This window comes from Cupressus sempervirens, chromosome 11 (assembly GCF_028749045.1).
Source record: "Cupressus sempervirens isolate cs-2001-9-10 chromosome 11, ASM2874904v1, whole genome shotgun sequence".
NCBI lineage: Eukaryota > Viridiplantae > Streptophyta > Pinopsida > Cupressales > Cupressaceae > Cupressus > Cupressus sempervirens.
This window is the reverse complement of record NC_143128.1, coordinates 382,093,754-382,111,030: the sequence shown is the minus strand read 5'-3', so window position 1 is coordinate 382,111,030 and position 17,277 is coordinate 382,093,754.

The window sequence follows — 17,277 nt, the reverse complement described above, 5'->3', positions numbered from 1 at the left end:
AGTTGACTAGATTTAAGCATGGTTGACTTGAGTTGACTAGTTTCGAAAAGAATTTTGAAATAATTAAAAGAAATTATTTAATTAAATGGAGTACTTACTTCTAATTAATTAAACAAAGTTATTTAATTAAATGAGAAGCCATTCCTAATTAATTAAATGAAATTATTTAATTAAATAAGAAAAGTGTCTCTAATTAAGTAAAGATTATTTAATTAAATAGAAAAAGTAATTATGAGAGCATGTTTCATTTTATTAAATTAAATATCTCAACAAAATCTCTCTTCAGTTCAAAAAGGGAAATTTTCAGTTCACTATTGATAAAAAATGAGTTAAATTAGTTGACTCCTTTTTCTATTCAAATTCAATCATTTAACTCCTTAGTTTACTCAAATTAAATCTGTTAACTCCTTTTAATTTGAAAATCTCCCTTTATGATTGAACTTCACCTTTAATCCTGACCGTTGATTGAAATCGATCTCAACCGTTGATGAATTCGAGGAAAGTCTATTTAAGAGACCCTCATGTTATCATTTTGAAAGTTTGAATGAGAATTTGCATCGAATTGTTGCTGGAATTCATACTAACATTTGCTCATATTCACATACGCAAAGACCAAGTTTGACCAAAAGTTGACCAGATTTAACCATGGTTGACTTGAGTTGAGTAGTTTCGAAAAGAATTTTGAAATAATTAAATGAAATTATTTAATTAAATAGAGTACTTACTTCTAATTAATTAAAAAAAGTTTTTTAATTAAATGATAAGTCATTCCAAATTAATTAAATGAAGTTATTTAATTAAATAAGAAAAGTGTCTCTAATTAATTAAGGATTATTTAATTAAATAGAAAAAGTAATTATGAGAGCATATCTCATTTTATTAAATTAAATATCTCAACAAAATCTCTCTTCAGTTCAAAAAGAAAAATTTTCAATTCACTATTGATAAAAAATGAGTTAAATCAGTTGGCTCCTTTTTCTACTCAAATTGAATCAGTTAACTCCTTATTTTACTCAAATTGAATCTGTTAACTCCCTTTAATTTGGAAATCTCCCTTTATGATTGAACTTCACCTTTAATCCTGACCGTTTATTTAAATCAATTTCAATCGTTGATGAATTCCAGCAAAGTCTATTTAAGAGACCCTCATATCTTCATTTTGAAAAGTTGAATGAGAATTTGCGACGAATTGTTGCTGGAATTCATACCCACATTTGCTCATATTCACATACGCAAAGATCAAGTTTGACCAAAAGTTGACCAGATTTAACGACAGTTGAATTGAGTTGACTAGTTTCGAAAAGAATTTTGAAATTATTAAACAAAATTATTTAATTAAATGGAGTACTTACTTCTAATTAATTAAACAAAGCTATTTAATTAAATGAGAAGCCATTCCTGATTAATTAAATGAAGTTATTTAATTAAATAAGAAAAGTGTCTCTAATTAATTAAAGATTATTTAATTAAATAGAAAAAGTAATTATGAGACCATATCTCATTTTATTAAATTAAATATCTCAACAAAATCTCTCTTCAGTTCAAAAAGGGAAATTTCGAGTTCACTATTGATAAAAAATGAGTTAAATCAGTTAACTCATTTTTTTACTCAAATTGAATCAGTTAACTCCTTATTTTACTCAAATTAAATATGTTAACTTCTTTTAATTTAGAAATCTCCCTTTATGACTGAACTTCACCTTTAATCCTGACCGTTGGTTGAAATCGATCTCAACCATTGATGAATTCCAGGACAGTCTATTTAAGAGACCCTCATCTCTTCATTTTGAAAGGTTGAATGAGAATTTGCATTGAATTGTTGCTGGAATTCATACTCACATTTGCTCATATTCACATACCCAAATATTAAGTTTGAACAAAAGTTGACCAGATTTAACCACGGTTGACTTGAGTTAACTAGTTTCGAAAAGAATTTTGAAATAATTAAACGAAATTATTTAATTAAATGGAGTACTTACTTCTAATTAATTAAACAAAGTTATTTAATTAAATGAGAAGCCATTCCTAATTAATTAAATGAAGTTATTTAATTAACTAAGAAAAGTGTCTAGAATTAATTAAAGATTATTTAATTAAATAGAAAAAGTAATTATGAGAGCATATCTAATTTTGTTAAATTAAATATCTCAACAAAATCTCTCTTCAGTTCAAAAAGGGAAATTTCCAGTTCACTATTGATCAAAAATGAGTTAAATCAGTTGACTCCTTTTTCTACTCAAATTGCATCAATTAACTCCTTATTTTACTCAAATTAAATCTGTTAACTCCCTTTAATTTGAAAATCTCCCTTTATGATTGAACTTCACCTTTAATCCTGACCATTGATTGAAATCAATCTCAACCGTTGATGAATTCCAGGAAAGTCTATTTAAGAGACCCTCGTCTCTTCAATTTGAAAGGTTGAATGAGAATTTGCATCGAATTGTTGCTGAAATTCATACTCACATTTGCTCATATTCACATACGCAAAGATCAAGTTTGACTAAAAGTTGAGCAGATTTAACCACGGTTGACTTGAGTTGACTAGTTTCGAAAATAATTTTGAAATAATTAAATGAAGTACTTACTTCTAATTGATTAAACAAATTTATTTAATTAAATGAGAAGCCATTCATAATTAATTAAATGAAGTTATTTAATTAAATAAGAAAAGTGTCTCTAATTAATTAAAGATTATTTAATTAAATAGAAAAAGTAATTATGAGAGCATATATCATTTTATTAAATTAAATATCTCAACAAAATCTCTCTTCAGTTCAAAAAGGGAAATTTCCAGTTCACTATTGATCAAAAATGAGTTAAATCAGTTAACTCCTTTTTCTACTCAAATTGAATCAATTAACTCCTTATTTTACTTAAATTAAATCTGTTAACTCCCTTTAATTTGGAAATCTCCCTTTATTACTAAACTTCACCTTTAATCCTGACCATTCATTGAAATCGATCTCAACCGTTGATGAATTACCGGAAAGTCTATTTTAGAGACCCTCATCTCTTCATTTTGAAAGGTTGAATGAGAATTTGCATCGAATTGTTGTTGGAATTCATACTCACATTTGCTCATATTCACATACGCAAAGATCAAGTTTGACCAAAAGTTGACCAGATTTAACCACGGTTGACTTGAGTTGACTAGTTTTGAAAAGAATTTTGAAATAATTAAACCAAATTATTTAGTTAAATAAAGTACTTACTTCTAATTAATTAAACAAAGTTATTTAATTAAATGAGAAGCCATTCCTAATTAATTAAATAAAGTTTTTTAATTAAATAAGAAAAGTCTCCCTAATTGATTAAAGATTATTTAATTAAATAGAAAAAATAATTATGAGAGCATATCTCATTTTATTAAATTAAATATTTCAACAAAATCTCTCTTTAGTTCAAAAAGGAAAATTTTCAGTTCACTATTGACAAAAAATGAATAAAATCACTCGACTATTTTTTCTACTCAAATTGAATCAATTAACTCCTTATTTTACTCAACTTAAATCTGTTAACTCCCTTTAATTTGGAAATCTCCTTTTATGACTGTACTTCACCTTTTATCGTAACCGTTGATTGAAATTGATCTCAATCGTTGATAAATTTCAGGAAAGTCTATTTAAGTGACCCTCATCTCTTCATTTTGAAAGGTTGAATGAGAATTTGCATCGAATTGTTGCTGGAATCCATACTCATATTTGCTCATATTCACATACGCAAAGATCAAGCTTTACCAAAAGTTGACCAGATTTAACCACGGTTGACTTGAGTTGAGTAGTTTCAAAAAGAGTTTTAAAATAATTAAATGAAATTATTTAATTAAATGGAGTACTTACTTCTAATTAATTAAACAAAGTTATTTAATTAAATGAGAAGCCATTCCTAATTAATTAAATGAAGTTATTTAATTAAATAAGAACAGTGTCTCTAATTAATTAAAGATTATTTAATTAAATAGAAAAAGTAATTATGAGAGCATATCTCATTTTATTAAATTAAATATCTCAACAAAATCTCTCTTCAGTTCAAAAAGGGAAATTTTCAGTTCACTATTGATAAAAAATGAGTTAAATCAGTTGACTCCTTTTTCTACTCAAATTGAATCAGTTAACTCCTTATTTTACTCAAATTAAATCTGTTAACTCTCTTTAATTTGGAAATCTTCCTTTATGACTAAACTTCACCTTTAATCCTAACCGTTGATTGAAATCGATCTCAACCGTTGATGAATTCTAAGAAAGTCTATTTAAGAGACCCTCATCTCTTCATTTTGAAAGGTTGAATGAGAATTTGCATTGAATTGTTGCTGGAATCCATACTCACATTTGCTCATATTTACATGCGCAAAGATCAAGCTTGACCAAAATTTGACCAGATTTAACCACAGTTGACTTCTGTTGACTAGTTTTGAAAAGAATTTTGAAATAATTAAATGAAATTATTTAATTAAATGGAGTACTTACTTCTAATTAATTAACCAAAGTTATTTAATTAAATGAGAAGCCATTTCTAATTAATTAAATGAAGTTATTTAATTAAATAAGAAAAGTGTCTCTAATTAATTAAAGATTATTTAATTAAATAGAAAAAGTAATTATGAGAGCATATCTCATTTTATTAAATTAAATATCTCAATAAAATTTCTCTTCAGTTCAAAAAGAAAAATTTTCAATTCACTATTGATAAAAAATGAGTTAAATCAGTTAACTCCTTATTTTATTCAAATTAAATATGTTAACTCTCTTTAATTTGGAAATCTCCCTTTATGACTTAACTTCACCTTTAATCCTGACCGTTGATTGAAATCGATCTCAACTGTTGATGAATTTCAGGAAAGTCTATTTAAGAGACCCTCATCTCTTCATTTTGAAAGATTTAATGAGAATTTGCATCGAATTGTTGCTGGAATTCATACTTAGATTTGCTCATAGTCACATACTCAAAGATCAAGTTTGACCAAAAGTTGACCAAATTTAACCACGGTTGACTTGAGTTGACTAGTTTTGAAAAGAATTTTGAAATAATTAAATGAAATTATTTAATTAAATGGAGTACTTACTTCTAATTAATTAAACAAAGTTATTTAATTAAATAAGAAGCCATTCTTAATTAATTAAATGAAGTTATTTAATTAAATAAGAAAATTGTCTCTAACTAATTAAAGATTATTTAATTAAATAGAAAAAGTATTTATGAGAGCATATCTCATGTTATTAAATTAAATATCTCAACAAAATCTCTCTTTAGTTCAAAAAGAGAAATTTCCAATTCACTATTGATCAAAAATGAGTTAAATCAGTTAACTCTTTTTTCTATTCAGATTGAATTAGTTAACTCCTTATTTTAGGGTAAGTGCACAAAGTTGTGGTGCCAAAAGGGGGGTATAAGTGAGCACCTTTTTCCTGAAATCATCAAATTCTGGACTTCAACAAGAATTTGAAGATAGTTACGCTCAAAATTTTAAGATATGACAAAAACAAAAGTCGTAGTCCTTTGAATCTAGTTTCTAAACTACTAATTTTTTTTCAAAATGGTTTAGTTTTAGGTCCTCAAAAAAGGGGGTCATAGAAAGTGGTACTGTTTATTCCAAAAAAAATAACATAGTACAAAGTGTGGCCCCCCTAAAATTTTAACTTTTTTTTTGAAATTCTTTAATCGCTCTAGTCAAAAGTTACCTAACACTATGTAGTTTATCCTAGATTTTTCGGGTAATTTTATAATGTATATTTTTTTTAAAATAAATTTTTTAATTAGACCCACCCCAAAAATGTGAAATATATGTGTGCTCCCCTTAGAAATTATTGAAAACTAATCTAAAATCAAAACTTCTTTTTTTCAAAGTGTGTAGAATGGAGTCTAGTTTCTAAAAAACTAAGTTGTTACAAAATTCGATGAATGAGCTAAACTCTATAGCCCAATTAGTACATGGTGGTTTTTGACAAAAAATGAACATACATTCAAAAGAAATTATAGATGAAAGACTTTAAATAGTTCAAATCAAAAATAAATTATATGGTTAGATAGCTAACACAAAGACCTATAATGTTATGTAACCTGATCTTATCGATACCCAACCATGAGGAATCTTGAAGGGGAGCACACAAGAAAAATCAATCATTTTTTGTATGTTTGCTGGAAAACACGTCTCAGACCTGTTTATAAACTCCAAACCTTTGGGTTGGATCTTCAAGGCAAAACCAAGCCTTAGGCTTGGTTTTAATGCAAAGCTTTGAATAGCGCGTGCGCCCTATAGCGCGCATGCGCTATTAAAATGATATTGAATTCGAGGTAGTGTGCACGCACTATTGAGACCTAAATTGCAAACCAAAACCAAGAGAGATCTAGGGGGGGTGGGCCGAGGGAATGGCTATTTGTGTGTGTGAGAGAGATAGAGAGAAAGTAGGGGATGGGAGAGGGGAGAGAGGAAGTGAGAAAGAGTAGGGTTGGAAGAGAGAGTATAGGATGGGAGATAGAGGAAATGTGATAGAGTGGGGGTGGCAAAGAGAGTACAAGATGCAAGAGAGAGGAAGTGTGAGAGAGAGAGTAGAGGTGGAAAAGAGAGAGTACGGGATGGGGGAGAGAGATTGAAAGTAGGGGATGGGAGAGAGAGGAAGTGTGAGAGAGAGTACAAGTTGGGAGAGAGAGATTGAGAGTAGGGGATGGGGGAGAGAGAGAAGGTGGTGGGAGACGGAGTGGGAGAGGAAGAGCGAGAGAGAGGAGGATGGGAGTGCATGTGTGTGAAAGAGAGAGAGTAGGGAATGGGAGAGGGGGAAGATAGAGTAGCTTGAGAGAGAGTAGGGGATGGAAGAGAGATTAGGTGATGGGAGAGGGAGTGGGAGAGGGAGAGAGAGAGGGGGGATGGAAATGCGTGTAATAGAGAAAGAGAGAGAGTGTGAAAATGTGAGAGAGGGTAGGGGGTAGAAGAGAGAGAGTAGAGAGGGAGAGAGTGAGAGTGAGAGAGAGAGAGAGAGTGAGAGAGAGTGAGAGTAGGCAGTGGGAGAGGGAGAGCGAGTGAGAGAAAAAATAGAGGATGGGAGAGGAGAGAGGGGGATGGGTGTGTGTGAAAGAGAGAGAGTAGGGAATGAGAGAGGGGAGAGAGAGATAGAGAGAGTAGGGGATGGGATAGAAAGAGAGTAGGCAATGGCAGAGGGAGTGGGAGAGGGAGAGAGAGGGTGGATGGAAGAGAAAGAGATTAGGCAATGGCAGAGGGAGTGGGAGAGGGAGAGAGAGGGGGGATGGAAGTGTGTGTAAGAGAGAAAGTAGGGGATGGGAGAGAGTGTGAGAGTGAGAGAGAGAGTAGGGGTGGCAAAGAGAGAGAGTGAGAGTAGGGGATGGGAGAGAGAGGGAGAGAGTGAGAGAGAGAGAGAGAGATAGTAGGTGATGGGAGAGGGAGTGGGAGGGAGAGAGAGAGGGGGAATGGAAGTGTGTAAGAGAGATAGAGTTGGGGATGGGAGAGAGTAGGCAATGGGATAGGGAGTGTGTGAGAGAGAGAGAGGGGGGGAATGGGAATGTGTATAAGAGAGATAGAGTAGGGGATGGGAGAGAGTGTGAGAGTTTGAGAGAGAGTAGGGGGTGGTAGAGAGAGCTTGTACAGGATGGGGGTGAGAGAGAGAGAGAGAGAGAGAGAGAGATAGAGAGAGAGTAGGGGATGGGAGAGAGTGTGAGAGAGAGTAGGGGATGGAAGAGAGAGAGTGAGAGTAGGGGATGGGAGAGAGAAAGTAAAGAGGGAAAGAGAGTACTTGAGAGAGAGAGATAGTAGGTGGTGCAAGAGGGAGTGGGAGAGGGAGAGAGAGGGGGGATGGGAGTGTGTGTGACAAATCTAGAGAGTAGGGGATGGGAGAGGAGAGAGAGAGGGGGGGATGGGAGTGTGTGTCTATGAAAGAGAGAGAGTAGGGGATGGGAGAGGGGAGAGAGAGAGTAGGGGATGGGGGAGAGAAAGTAGGCAGTGGGAGAGGGAGTGGGAGAGGGAGAGAGAGAGAGGGGGAATGGGAATGTGTGTAAGAGAGACAAAGTAGGGTATGGGAGAGAGTGTGAGAGAGAGTAGGTGGTGGCAGAGAGAGCTCGTACGGGATGGGAGAGAGAGTGAGATTAGGGGATGGGAGTGTGAGAGAGAGTAGGGGATGGGAGAGAGAGAGAGTGAGAGTAAGGGATGGGATGGGAGAGAGAGAGAGAGTAGAGAGGGAGAGAGAGAACTTGAGAGAGAGAGATCTAGTAGGCGGTAGGAGAGGGAGAGGGAGAGAGATAGGGGGATGGGAGTGTGCGTGACAGATGTAGAGAGTAGGGGATGGGAGAGAAGAGAGTGGGGGGATAAGAGTGTGTGTGTCTGTGAAAGAGAGAGAGTAGGGGATGGGAGAGAGTGTGAGAGTGTGAGAGAGAGTAGGGGGTGGCAGAGAGAGAGTACAGGATGGGAGAGACAGAGTGAAAGGATGGGAGAGATAGAGTGAAAGGATGGGAGAGAGTGAGAGAGAGAGAGTAGGGGGCGACAGAGAGAGAGAGAGTACGGGATGGGAGAGACAGAGTGAAAGGATGGGAGAGAGTGTGAGAGAGAGTAAGGGATGGGAGAGAGTGTGAGAGAGAGTTGGGAATGGGAGAGAGAGAGAGTAAGAGTAGGGGATGGGAGAGAGAGAGTAGAGAGGGAGAGAGAGAACTTGAGAGAGAGAGATAGTAGGTGACCTGGGAGAGGGAGTGGGAGAGGAGGAGAGAGAGGGAGTGGGAGAGGAGGAGAGAGAGGGATGGGAGTGCATGTGACAAATCTAGAGAGTAGGGGATGGGAGAGAAGAGAGAGGGGGGATGGGAGTGTGAGTGTGTGTGTGTGTCTGTGAAAGAGAGAGAGTAGGGGATAGGAGAGAGTGTGAGAGTGTGAGAGAGAGTAGGGGGTGGCAAAGAGAGAGTACGAGATGGGAGAGATAGAGTGAAAGGATGGGAAAGAGTGTGAGAGAGAGTAGGAGGTGGTAGAGAGAGAGAGAGTACGAGATGAGAGAGAGAGTGAAAGGATGAGAGAGAGTGTCATAGAGAGTAGGGGATGGGAGAGAGTGTGAGAGAGAGAGTTGGGGATTGGAGAGAGAGAGAGAGAGAGAGTAGAGAGGGAGAGAGAGAACTTGAGAGAGAGAGAGAGTAGGTGGTGGGAGAGGGAGTGGGAGAGGAGGAGAGAGGGATGGGAGTGCGTGTGAGTGATCTAGAGAGTAAGGGATGGGAGAGGGGAGAGAGAGGGGGGGATGGGAGTGTGTATCTGCAAAAGAGAGAGTTTAGGGGATGGGAGAGGGGAGAGAGAGTATCCCAAGAGAGAGAGAGAGTAGCGGATGGAAGAGAGGGGCAGATGGGAGTGTGTGTAAGAGAGAGTAGGGGATGGGAGAGAGTGTGAGAGAGAGTAGGAGGTGGTAGAGAGAGAATGGGATGGGGGAGAGAGAGAGAGTGAGAGCAGGGGATGGGAGAGAGTGTGAGAGAGAGAGTATGGGATGGGAGAGAGTGTGAGAGAGTAGGGAGAGGGAGATAGAGAGAGGGGGATAGGAGTGCATGTGACAAATCTAGAGAGTAGGGGATGGGAGAGAAGAGAGAGGGGGGATGGGAGTGTGTGTGTGTGTGTGTGTGTCTATGAAAGAGAGAGAGTAGGGGATGGGAGAGAGTGTGAGAGTGCGAGAGAGAGTAGGGGGTGGCAAAGAGAGAGTACGAGATGGGAGAGACAGAGTGAAAGGATGGGAAAGAGTGTGAGAGAGAGTAGGAGGTGGCAGAGAGAGAGTATGAGATGAGAGAGACAGAGTGAAAGGATGAGAGAGAGTGTGAGAGAGAGTTGGGGATGGGAGAGAGTGTGAGAGAGAGTTGGGGATTGGAGAGAGAGAGAGAGAGAGTAAGAGTAGGGGATGGGCGAGAGAGAGTAGAGAGGGAGAGAGAGAGAGAGATAGTAGGTGGTGGGAGAGGGGAGAGAGAGAGAGAGAGCAGCCCAAGAGAGAGAGAGAGAGTAGCGGATGGGAGAGAGGGGCGGATGGGAGTGTGTGTAAGAGAGAGTAGGGGATGGGAGAGAGTGTGAGAGAGAGTAGGAGGTGACAGAGAGAGAGAATGGGATGGGAGAGAGAGAGAGAGTGAGAGTAGGGGATGGGAGAGAGTGTGTGAGAGAGAGTAGGGGATGGGAGAGAGAGAGTAGAGACAAAAAATGGACAAAAAATGATTAAATTGATACATACCTCAGCACTCGTCGAAGGGACAAAAAATGGGCCTAGAGGATCGTTGCTAGGCCCAGGAACACTTTGACCCTAAATTTTGAACAATGTCAATAAATCCTAATTAATTAATCATTCACTATACATATGAAATGTGATCAAATTAGTAATTTACCTGTGTGTCAATGCCAAATGTCTCGTTTAGGAATTGATTGGTGACAAGCCCATCATCTGCACCATCTTTGACATGAGTGCCAAATGTACATAGGGATCCGCATGAAGTGCACATGTGACCACGATGTATAGAAGGCTCCCCCTCAACTAATGGGCTCGTGGAATGGATGAGGGTCTGCGTCAAAGCATTAATGGTCCCTAGAGTGCTGGCCTCTACATGTTCCTTCACAACTGAAGGAATAATCACATGCTCATGCTGTGGATGGACCACGACTGCCCTAACTACATTAGGGTCACGACGTGCTCCTAGCCTCTCAAATGATGACCCCCCACCTCTACCCTGGGAGTCTAACATATCAAAATAATTGGGGATCTCCCCAAGGACAAACTCACAATATAATTTCTTCAAAAAATACATGGGGACCTCGTGATTGTTGCAAGGAGGGGCATCAAAAATGATCCACCATCTATCCCAAAAATTATTTCTAATAGCATCATGTATGCACCAATGGATGGGGAATCGTTTAGTACTCTCTCTAACAGTATTTTGCTCACCGGGTTTTCTAAATAATGCACATATACTACCTTTTGGTATTTCCTTTTTTCTAACATCTTCATATGATAATTTATTTGCATAAATTTTTTTTTGTTCATCCCTCTTAGCCCGCCAAATATCTAATAGACCACTAACTGAGGCTATCTGAGTGTTAATGGATTTGAGGGATGATGCCAATTGAGCCCTCATTGGATTGGTTTGTCCGGATTCTTTCAACCGAGCAATGATTCCTTCTAATTTAGTTTTGCCTCTCTCTATTTCATTTCTTACATTTTCTTGTGTGCCTGTTGGAGGTCTTGCAATTGGTTCGGGTTGTGGAATTTGTTCTTCTTCTTGAGGAGGGTTTTGGTTTTGGGGTTCTTGAGGGTTTTGATGTTCTTGTGGATTTTCTGGTTGATTATAAACATTTTTTGATAAAAAATCAATTGAAATTCAAATAAATAAACAAATCTAAATGAAATTTTTAAAAACCCTACAAAAGAATATAAAAAACATACAAAACTATATGAAAAATATATCAAACAATGCAAAGTTAGGTTTATATCACTTACGACGTCATCGTGGGTGCGCTTGTGGTCTTGGATTTCATCGACGAGGAGGCATTTTGGAAAATGGTGGTGCAAATGTTGAGTCTTCCACTCACGTACGCGCTGCTTGCTATAGGAGTAGAAGAAAATACTGATGAAAATGATGGGTTGTGGGTTTGCAGCCCATCATATATACTTTTTATTTTTTTAAAGCGCGTACACACTATAGCGCGTCCGCACTACAGTGCGTACGAGCAATAGTGCGTACGCGCTTTTTAAAATAGGAAAAAAAAATTTCCTTGTCACCTTTTTGGCACCACAACTCGCTGCATATGCCCTTTACTCAAGTCAAATCTGTTAACTCTCTTTAATTTGGAAATCTCCTTTTATGACTGAACTTCACAATTAATCCTGACCATTGATTGAAATCGATCTCAAACGTTGATGAATTCTAGAAAAGTCTATTTAAGAGACCCTCATCTCTTCATTTTGAAAGGTTGAATGAGAATTTGCATTGAATTGTTGCTGGAATTCATACTCACATTTGCTCATATTCACATATGCAAAGATCAAGTTTGACCAAAAGTTGACCAAATTTAACCGAGATTGACCTGAGTTGACTAGTTTCGAAAAGAATTTTGAAATAATTAAACAAAATTATTTAATTAAACGGAGTACTTACTTCTAATTAATTTAACGAAGTTATTTAATTAAATGAGAAGCCATTCCTAATTAATTAAATGAAGTTATTTAATTAAATAAGAACAGTGTCTCTAATTAATTAAAGATTATTTAATTAAATAGAAAAAGTAATTATGAGAGCATATATCATTTTATTAAATTAAATATCTCAACAAAATCTCTCTTCAGTTCAAAAAGGGAAATTTCCAGTTCCCTATTCATAAAAAATGAGTTAAATCAATTGACTCTTTTTTCTACTCAAATTGAATCAGTTAACTCTTTATTTTACTCAAATTAAATCTATTAACTCTTTTTAATTTGAAAATCTTCATTTATGACTGAACTTCACCTTTAATCCTGACCGTTGATAGAAATCAATCTCAACCGTTGATGAATTTCACGAAAGTCTATTTAAGAGACCCTCATCTCTTCATTTTGAAAGGTTGAATGAGAATTTGAATTGAATTGTTGCTAGAATTCACTCACATTTGCTCCTATTCACATACGCAAAGATCAAGTTTGATACAAAAGTTGACTAGATTTAACCACGGTTGACTTGAGTTGACTAGTTTCAAAAAGAATTTTGAAATAATTAAACAAAATTATTTAATTAAATGGAGTACTTACTTCTAATTAATTAAATAAAGTTATTTAATTAAATGAAAAGCCATTCCTAACTAATTAAATAAAGTTATTTAATTAAATAGAAAAAATAATTATGAGAGCATATCTCATTTTATTAAATTAAATATCTCAACAAAATCTCTCTTCAGTTCAAAAAGGGAAATTTCCAGTTCACTATTGACCAAAAATGAGTTAAATCACTCGACTCATTTTTCTACTCAAATTGAATCAGTTAACTCCTTATTTTACTCAAATTAAATATGTTAACTCTCTTTAATTTGGAAATCTCCCTTTATGACTGAACTTCACCTTTAATCCTGACCATTGATTGAAATCGATCTCAACCGTTGATGAATTCCAGGAAAGTCTATTTAAGAGACCCTCATCTCTTCATTTTGAAAGCTTCAATGAGAATTTGCATTGAATATTTGTTGGAATTCATACTCACATTTGCTCATATTCACATACACAAAGATCAAGTTTGACCAAAAGTTGACCAGATTTAACCACGATTGACTTGAGTTGACTAGTTTCGAAAAGACATTTGAAATAATTAAATGAAATTATTTAATTAAATGGAGTACTTATTTCTAAGTAATTAAATAAAGTTATTTAATTAAATGAGAAGCCATTCCTAATTAATTAAACGAAATTATTTAATTAAATAAGAAAAGTGTCTCTAATTAATTAAAGATTATTTAATTAAATAGAAAAAGTAATTATGAGAGAATATCTCATTTTATTAAATTAAATATCTCACAAAAATCTCTCTTTGGTTCAAAAAGGGAAATTTCTAGTTAACTATTGATAAAAAATGAGTTAAATCAGTTGACTCCTTTTTCTACTCAAATTGAAACAGTTAAATCCTTATTTTACTCAAATTAAATCTATTAACTCCCTTTAATTTGGAAATCTCCCTTTATGACTGAACTTCACCATTAATCCTGACCGTTGATTGAAATCGATCTCAACCATTGATGAATTCAAAGAAAGTCTATTTAAGAGACCCTCATCTCTTCATTTTGAAAGGTTGAATGAGAATTTGCATCGAATTGTTGCTGGAATTCATACTCACATTTGCTCATATTCACATACGCAAAGATCAAGTTTGACCAAAAGTTGATCAGATTTAACCACAGTTGACTTGAGTTGACTAGTTTCGAAATTTTTTTTGAAATAATTAAACGAAATTATTTACTTAAATGGAGTACTTACTTCTAATAAATCAAACAAAGTTATTTAATTAAATGAGATGCCATTCCCTAATAATTAAATGAAGTTATTTAATTAAATAAGAAAAGTGTCTCTAATTAATTAAAGATTATTTACTAAAATAGAAAAAGTAATTATGAGAGCATATCTCATTTTATTAAATTAAATATCTCAACAAAATATCTCTTCAATTCAAAAAGGAAAATTTTCAGTTCACTATTGATCAAAAATGAGTTAAATCAGTTGACTCTTTTTTCTACTCAAATTGAATCAGTTAACTCCTTATTTTACTCAAATTAAATCTGTTAACTCTCTTTAATTTGGAAATCTCCCTTTATGACAGAACTTCACCTTTAATCCTAATCGTTGATTGAAATTCATCTCAACTGTTGATGAATTTCAAGAAAGTCTATTTAAGAGACCCTCATCTCTTCATTTTGAAAGGTTGAATGAGAATTTGCATCGAATTGTTGCTGGAATTCATACTAACATTTTCTCATATTAACATACGCAAAGATCAAGTTTGACCTAAAGTTGACCAGATTTAACCACGTTTGACTTGAGTTGACTAGTTTCAAAAAAAAATTTGAAATAATTAAACGAAATTATTTAATTAAATGGAGTACTTACTTCTAATTAATTAAACAAAGTTATTTAATTAAATGAGAGGACATTCTTAATTAATTAAATGAAGTTATTTAATTAAATAAGAAAAGTGTCTCTAATTAATTAAAGATTATTTAATTAAATAGAAAATGTAATTATTAGAGCATATCTCATTTTATTAAATTAAATATCTCAACAAAATCTCTCTTCAGTTCAAAAAGGGAAATTTCTAATTCACTGTTGATAAAAAATGAGTTAAATTAGTTGACTTCTTTTTCTACTCAAATTGAATCAGTTAACTCCTTATTTTATTGAAATTAAATCTGTTAACTCCCTTTAATTTGGAAATCTCCCTTTATGACTGAACTTCACCTTTAATCCTGACCGTTGATTGAAATCGATCTCAACCGTTGATAAATTCTAGGAAAGTCTATTTAAGAGACCCTCATCTCTTCATTTTGAAAGGTTGAATGAGAATTTGCATCGAATTGTTGCTGGAATTCATACTCACAATTGTTCATATTCACATTCGTAAAGATCAAGTTTGACCAAAAGTTGACCAGATTTAACCACGGTTGACTTGAGTTGACTAGTTTAGAAAAGAATTTTGAAATAATTAATTGAAATTATTTAATTAAATGGAGTACTTACTTCTAATTAATTAAACACAATTATTTAGTTAAATGAGATGCCATTCTTAATTAATTAAATGAAGTGATTTAATTAAATAAGAAAAGTGTCTCTATCTAATTAAAGATTATTTAATTAAATAGAAAAAGTATTTATGAGAGCATATCTCATTTTATTAAATTAAATATCTCAACAAAATCTCTCTTTAGTTCGAAAAGGGAAATTTTCAGTTCACTATTGATAAAAAATGAGTTAAATCAATTTACTCTTTTTTCTACTCAAATTGAATCAGTTAACTTCTTATTTTACTCAAATTAAATCTGTTAACTCCCTTTAATTTGGAAATCTCCCTTTATGACTAAAATTCACCTTTAATTTGGACCGTTGATTGAAATCGATCTCAACCGTTGATGAATTTCAGGAAAGTCTATTTAAGAGACCCTCATCTCTTCATTTTCAAAGGTAGAATGAGAATTTGCATTGAATTGTTGTTGTAATTCATGCTCACATTTGCTCATATTCACATACGCAAAGATCAAGTTTGACCAAAAGTTGACCAGATTTAACCACTGTTGACTTGAGTTGACTAGTTTCGAAAAGAATTTTGAAATAAATAAACCAAATTATTTAATTAAATGGAGTACTTCCTTTTAATTAATTAAACAAACTTAATTAATTAAATGAGAAGCCATTCCTAATTAATTAAATGAATTTATTTAATTAAATAAGAAAAGTCTCTGATTAATTAAAGATTATTTAATTAAACAGAAAAAGTATTTATTAAAAACAAATCTCATTTTATTAAATTAAATATCTCAACAAAATCTCTCTTCAGTTCAAAAAGTGAAATTTCCAGTTCACTATTGATAAAAAAATGAGTTAAATTACTTGACTCTTTTTTTTACTCAAATTGAATCAGTTAACTCTTTATTTTACTCAAAATAAATTATGTTAACTCTTTTTAATTTTAAAATCTCCCTTTATGACTGAACTTCACCTTTAATCCTGACCGTTGATTGAAATCGATCTCAACCGTTGATGAATTCCAGAAAAGTATATTTAAGAGACCCTCATCTCTTCATTTTGAAAGGTTGAATGAGAATTTGCATCGAATTGTTGCTGGAATTCACTCACATTTGCTCATATTCACATACGTAAAGATCAAGTTTGACCAAAAGTTGACCAGATTTAACCACGGTTGACTTGAGTCGACCAGTTTTGAAAAGAATTTTGAAATAATTAAACGAAATTATTTAATTAAATGAAGTTATTTAATTAAATAAGAAAAGTGTCTCTAATTAATTAAAGATTATTTAATTAAATAGAAAAAGTAACTATTAGAGCATATCTCATTATATTAAATTAAATATCTCAGCAAAATCTCTCTTCAGTTCGAAAAGGGAAAATTCCAGTTCACTATTGATCAAAAATGAGTTAAATCAGTTGACTTCTTTTTCTACTGAAATTGAATCTATTAACTCCTTATTTTTGTCAAATTAAATCTGTTAACTCCCTTTAATTTAGAAATCTCCCTTTATGATTGAACTTCACCTTTAATCCTGACCATTTATTTAAAGTGATCTCAAACGTTGATGAATTCAGGGAAAGTGTATTTAAGAGACCCTCATCTCTTCATTTTGAACGGTTGAATGAGAATTTGCATCGAATTGTTGCTGCAATTCATACTCACATTTTCTTATATTCACATAGGCAAAAATCAAGTCTGACCAAAAGTTGACAAGATTTAACCACGGTTGACTTGAGTTGACTAGTTTCGAAAATAATTTTAAAATAATTAAACGAAATTATTGAATTAAATGAAGTAATTACTTCTAATTAATTAAAAAAAGTTATTTAATTAAATGAGAAGCCATTCGTAATTAATTAGATGAAGTTATTTAATTAAATAAGAAAACTGTGTCTAATTAATTAAAGATTACTTAATTAAATAGAAAAAGTAATTATGAGAGCATATCTCATTTTATTAAATTAAATATCTCAACAAAATCTCTCTTCAGTTCAAAAAGGGAAATTTCCAGTTCACTATTGACCAAAAATGAGTTAAATCACTCGACTCATTTTTCTACTCAAATTGAATTAGTTAACT